Consider the following 6,214-nt stretch of genomic DNA (forward strand, 5'->3'; position numbering starts at 1 on the left):
GGTGGTAGGTATTGGAGTTCATGTTGTAATTTCTACCACCCCCTCGTTGCCCTTGCAAAGCATTCACCTCCTCATATTGCCCTTCCACTCCTTGGCAATTTTCAGCCGCATGTCCCAACTCATTACAAAGTGCACAAATGTCATAAATTTGATTAGAAGTCTGAACATTACCATCGTCTACCGCGTGCACTTGAGTTCGGGTAATGGCCGGTAGTGCTCTCCTTGATGCTTGAGCTTTTCTCTTTGAAGTGACCGCCATTTTTTCCAAAAATTCCCAATCATCGTGCTCATAATTCGTGCCAAAAGTGCCATTGGTGATAGACATTAAATCACGAGCATCTTCGGCACATAACCCCTCATGGAAAGCATTCATCAATTCCCATAACTCTATCCCATGATGAGGGCAATTCTTGATCATCATGTTAAACCGCTCGAATGCTTCATGAAACCTCTCACCAGATTGTTGTTGAAAACTTCTCAACCCTTTCCTAGCATCATTTGTCTTTTAAGCGATATAAAATTCATCCAAAAAGATTTGTTGCATTTCCACCCATGTGTAGATAGATGCCAAAGGTAATGTGTAGAACCACTTTTTAGCCTTGTCTTCTAAAGAAAATTGAAATAGCACCAATTTGACATCATCGACCGAAAATCCTTGACTCCCAAGAGTGTTGCAAATCGAATCATAAGCCTCCAAATGAAAATAAGGCTCCTCCATTGCTAGACCCTTATACTTTGGCAAACTTTGTAACGAATTGGTTCGCACTTCAAATGTTCTCCATTGATCATTGTGAGGAATAACTACCGGTGAAGGATTATCAGTGATCACCGGTCTAAAATGTGCTTCTATACCTCTTGCATGTTCTTAAAGATGTCTCCTTGGTACACCCAACCGAACCCTTGGACGAATAGGACCCATTGGTCTTTGCATAGGTCCTTGAGGTACAAATGGTGGTTGAAATTGATGTTGTTGCATCGGTGGTTGTTGAATTGGCCTTTGGAATTGATGTTGTGTATTTTGTGGACGAACTTGTTGTAACGGTGTAGGACGTTGCAATTGTGACCCTTGTGGTCGAACATGTTGTACCCCAACCGGTAACCTACCCACGTCTTGAATTCATTGCAATGGTTGACTTTGTTGACCCACTCCTCCTTGAGGTCCCAAATTAACTCCATCACCCCCATAGTAAAATCCATCTTCTTCGTATCCCTCAAACTCTTCTTCATACCCTTCCTCATATCCATCTCCTCCTATACCCGAAGATTGCACAAATGGATACGATGAATATTGAAAACCCGATTGGTTCGGTGGTCTAAATGTAGAGGTAGCATGAACAACAGTTGAACTTTGCGGTAGTGAATAGGTTGAAGATGCTTGACCTCAAGCTGGGAAGAAATGGGAAAATTGTGGAATTGGAGTAGAAGGGTAAAGGTATGTGTAGGTTCAACTAGGGTAGTAACAGGTAATGTAGTGGTGTTGGTTGGTGTAACATCATGTGGTGGAATAAAGTCGATAGTGGTGTTAGGCATGGTGGTATTTGGTGAAGGTTGAGTTGATGATGGTATGAAAGGTGGTGTAAGCTCACCCGTAGTGGGTGGTGGCGGTGGATCCATGTATCTAAGTGGTGTAATTGGTGTAGTAGGTGTTGTTGGTGAACCGCTGATTTTATTTTCTCGTAGCAAAATTCTGTTTCTTCTCAAAGTCCGTTCAGTTTCTGGATCAAATGCCAATGGTGATAGCTTGTGAGAGCTCCTAGTACGCATGCACCTGTAAATACCTGCACACTAACACACCCAGCGTAAACAAGAAAAATAAAAAACCTAAAAAGATCAAAAATAACACACGTTGCGCACTACTCCCCGGCAACGGTGCCAAAATTTGACATGATGTTGTGGTCACAATCAAATTTAATCCAATTACTACTAAATAGTTAGTGGCAAGTGGGTATCGAACACAGGGAGTTTGTGGAATATGTGTTATTTCAAAGTTTATCTAAATTAACTAAATTAGACTAATTGCAATAAAATTAAATTCAAGAGTTGGATTGATTGATTTGATTTTTAAAACTAAGATTACTATTCTAATTGCAAAATGAAAGTGTTGGTTGTAAACAATTTAGAGACAAATAACCATCTTTAGTTTCCGGTTTGCTTTGACATTTATGCTATCATTCCACTAGAAAGAACTACATAGACATAGTTCATGTGTGATTACTTGTAGTAATGAAAGGGAACTAAGTACTCAGATTCCTAGAACGTGAGGTTGTTACCCGATGATCAATTAACCCTTACCCAAGTCTAATTCTACCCATGATATCTCGATTGCCAACGGCACCAAGAAAGTATGATTTCAAACTAGATTAACATAAGGATCAACAATTTACTAACAACCAATCACACATCATAACAAACAAAACATAAATATAAAGTTTGTCATTCTAGAAATAAGGAAATCAAAGCATAAAGTCTTACAAACCTTCAACTAAAGACAAAAATAAAGAGTTTAGCCACTCATGGCTTGAACAAACATCATCACATACATATCAATGTTCCAAAGAATTAAAAACACTAACAAGCTGTTTAGAAATTGTTTCAAGCTCTCAAGAACACCAAAAATTCGCCTCTAGACTGCTGGTAACCGAATGGGATTGATTGGACTTGAAAGGACATCATAAATCCGCATTAAAAGGTGGAAGTTACACATTTACGCAGGTCAACGCCGTAAGCTACGGTGGCCACCGTAGCTTACGATGGCTTGGAATGGTTTACGGTGGCTTTAAACTGTCATACGGTGATAATTTATGTCAGGGACCACCGTAAGCTACGCCCTCCACCGTAGGCTACGGTGGGCTTCAGCATGAAATTTTGTTTTCAGCATAACTTTTTCGTTTCAACTCCGTTTTCTTTGCCGTTTTCGCCTACGTTCTCGTAATTTCGTCCTCTATCATGTTATGTTCTTAATTCTTTAATTCCAAAATTTATTTTTTCATTTATTCTCCATCTTTCAATCTCCAATCCAGTTGCGTCTATTCGAAGCTTTATTTCCACACTTTTAAGCCCCGAATGTACCTGAAACACAAGCAACCGTAGTTAACTAATTCAAGATAAATACATGGATAAATGCGGGATTAAATTATACTTTATAACCGTTAAGGGTTGTCCTACGGACTACCCGTCACGAAGCCCACATGTCTCGATATTCTATACATCCCGGTGCCGACAAGATGTACCAGGACCTTCGCTACAAGTACTGGTGGCCGGGAATGAAGAAAGATATCGCTCTCTATGTTTCGAAGTGCCTGACTTGTTCGAAAGTCAAGGCCGAACAGAAAAGACCCTCTGGCTTACTCATCCAACCTGAGATCCCTATGCGGAAATGGGAGAGTATAGCTATGGACTTTATAACGAAACTTCCCGCACGCCATCAGGTCACGACAGCATCTGGGTTGTCGTTGATCGTTTAACTAAATCTGCTCACTTTCTGCTGATACGAGAAGACTTTAAGGTAGAAAAATTAGCCCGAATCTACACCGACAAGATCATTTGTCGACATGGGACGCCTCGCGACATCATCTCTGATCGCGATGGTCGGTTTACCTCGCACCTTTGGGAAACATTACAATCTGCTCTCGGTACTACTCTTAATCTAAGTATCGATTTTCATCTCCAAACCGACGGTCAGACTGAAAGAACGATTCGTACCCTTGAAGACATGCTTCGCTCGTGTGTCATAGATTTCGGTGGTAATTGGGACGCGCACTTACCTTTAGTCGAATTCTCGTACAATAACAGTTATCATTCTAGCATCCAAATGGCACCATTTGAGGCATTATACGGAAGAAAATGCCGATCGCCTATTGTATGGCACGATATCGGAGACGCGCAAATAACCAGTCCCGAGTTGTTGTAAGAAATGACTGAAAAATCCTCCAAATTCGAGAAAATCTGCTGAAAGCTCGGAGTCGTCAGAAAAGTTACGCCGATAGATGCCGCAAGCCCCTTGAATTTGTCGTTGGTGATCACGTACTCCTAAAGGTATCTCCTTGGAAGGGTGTGATTAGATTCGGCAAGAAAGGAAAGCTCGCGCCTCAATATGTTGGACCCTTTAAGATTCTGGAAAGGATCGGCAAAGTGGCCTACAGACTCGAACTACCGGAGGAATTTAGCAACGTCCACCTGACTTTCCACGTTTCGAACCTCAGAAAGTGTCTGGCCGAATAGGATTTACAAGTGCCACTTGAGGATCTACTAGTGGATGAAACATTACACTTCGTGGAGAAGCCTGTCGAGATCATGGACCGAGAAACCAAGAAGCTCAGACGCTTACGCATTCCCATTGTGAAAGTTGGCTGGGAAGGCAAGCAAGGCGCAGAGTTCACTTGGGAACACGAAAGTGACATGAAGGCAAAGTATCCACAACTTTTCCTTACGCCTAAGGCCTGAATTTCGGGACAAAATTCCCTTAAGTAGGGGAGGCTGTAACAACCCGCGTTTCCAAAGTCAAAGTACAAGTCAAAGGAAGAAAAGATTGCTAATTGCGATCTGTCACTCCTTGCTTAAATACTAATTTGTGCCTCTTGACTTGTAATCGAATCTTTTAATTGTTTGCTTTAGTTGTATTATGTGGAGTATCTATAAATAATCGAGGTTTAATCGCATGTTTTATCGCTTTATCACTATCGCATCGCAACTCGAATTATGCGTTCTGAATATTGTTTTACGTGTGTGCTACTTATGTGTTACCTGTGCATGTTTACTTTATGTTATGGTGATTAATCGAAACGCAATCGCAACTCTATCGCAATCTAATCGCAAACACTAAACGCAAGTTATTTATGATGATTGTATGTTAGATATAGTATTTGTGTGACTATTACTAATCTATCGAATCGCCTAATCGACACCCGCTTAAACACATCACAACGCTCAAAACGCAAAACAAAACGCCGAAACCTAACTCGCCGGACCACTTCAATCGAATGACCATTCGATCAAATGGTCATCCGAACGGATGACCATCCGATCGGATGGCCAACCGATTGAAGTGACATCCGATCCGACACCTGTGCTCCTCTTTCCTCTTTTGGCAACCTATAAATACCCCCTGTCACATCACAACAGTGATGTCACAACTCTCTCATTCGACCAGCATGCTCAATCTCACTTTTCCTTTGATTTCTCGCGATTCTTGTAAGTTTCTTCCTCAAATCTTGTACTTCTATGATCTAAACACACTTCTTCATCATTTTCACCAATGAATCTTAACTTTTAACCCTGAAATCAGTGGATTTGAGGTGTTCTAGGATGATGTCATCATGGAGTTCTTATGAACTTCAAGTTTTGGCCTCATTCCACCAAGAACAACTCAGATCTAAAGGATTTCCACATGATTTAACAATGATTTCTCATAGATCTAAACATTTTCAGAGAAAAAGGATTGAAAGATGGTTTCATAACTTTCTTTCAACTCTTTTATACTCAATGCACTCAAAACCGATAGAATCGGAGCTCATTCAGGCCTCCCACTCTTCTCTAAGTGATGTGTCAGTTTGAGATCTGATTCCTATCAACGAGACAACCGACTTCGGGCTGAACATGAACACCGCCACGGACAGTTAACTGATCAGATTGGGGTGATTCCCGTTCGATCGGATAACCTGGGTCTGATGGAGTTCCCATTGTTTAACACGCTGTCATACCGTCTCGAGCAAACCGCAAAACTGTCAAACTTAACAAATTTTCAAGTTTGCAAAACAATCAGCTTGCGGGACGGATTGCCGTCTGATCGGATTGCCATCCGATCGAACGACAATCCGATCAAATTGCGCTTAGAATTCAACACTTAAACTTTTATAATTTTCAAAGATCATCGGTTTCTAACGGATTGCTATCCGGTCGGAAGACCATCCGATCGAATGACCATCCTGCTGTGAAATTGTTCTCAACTGAAAGGTCTCGCCAATCGGTTTGCTATCCGATCGAACGACCATTCGATCGAACGACCTGAAAGGTAGAGATACTTCTCCGATTTTCAAATGCTACAATGAAAACTTCAAAGCCATCATACACAAACACATCCATCCCAAACGAATGCCAATCCGATCGAATGGCCATCCGCACGGATTGACGTCCGATCGAATGACCATCCGTTCGGATTGTCATCTGATCGGATGACCATTCGTCAATTGGTTCTTTTCGCACTGTTTAACACGTC

At 41.4% G+C, this 6,214-nt stretch overlaps 1 non-coding gene across 1 annotated transcript; it reads left to right on the forward strand.

Moving 5' to 3' along the window:
* Positions 1-389: 389 nt before the first annotated feature.
* Positions 390-495, forward strand: LOC118486864. Its single transcript, XR_004880031.1, has one exon. It is a non-coding gene; the product is annotated as a small nucleolar RNA R71 (small nucleolar RNA).
* The last annotated feature ends 5,719 nt before the right edge of the window (positions 496-6,214 follow it).

This window comes from Helianthus annuus, chromosome 14 (genome assembly GCF_002127325.2).
Source record: "Helianthus annuus cultivar XRQ/B chromosome 14, HanXRQr2.0-SUNRISE, whole genome shotgun sequence".
Lineage (NCBI taxonomy): Eukaryota > Viridiplantae > Streptophyta > Magnoliopsida > Asterales > Asteraceae > Helianthus > Helianthus annuus.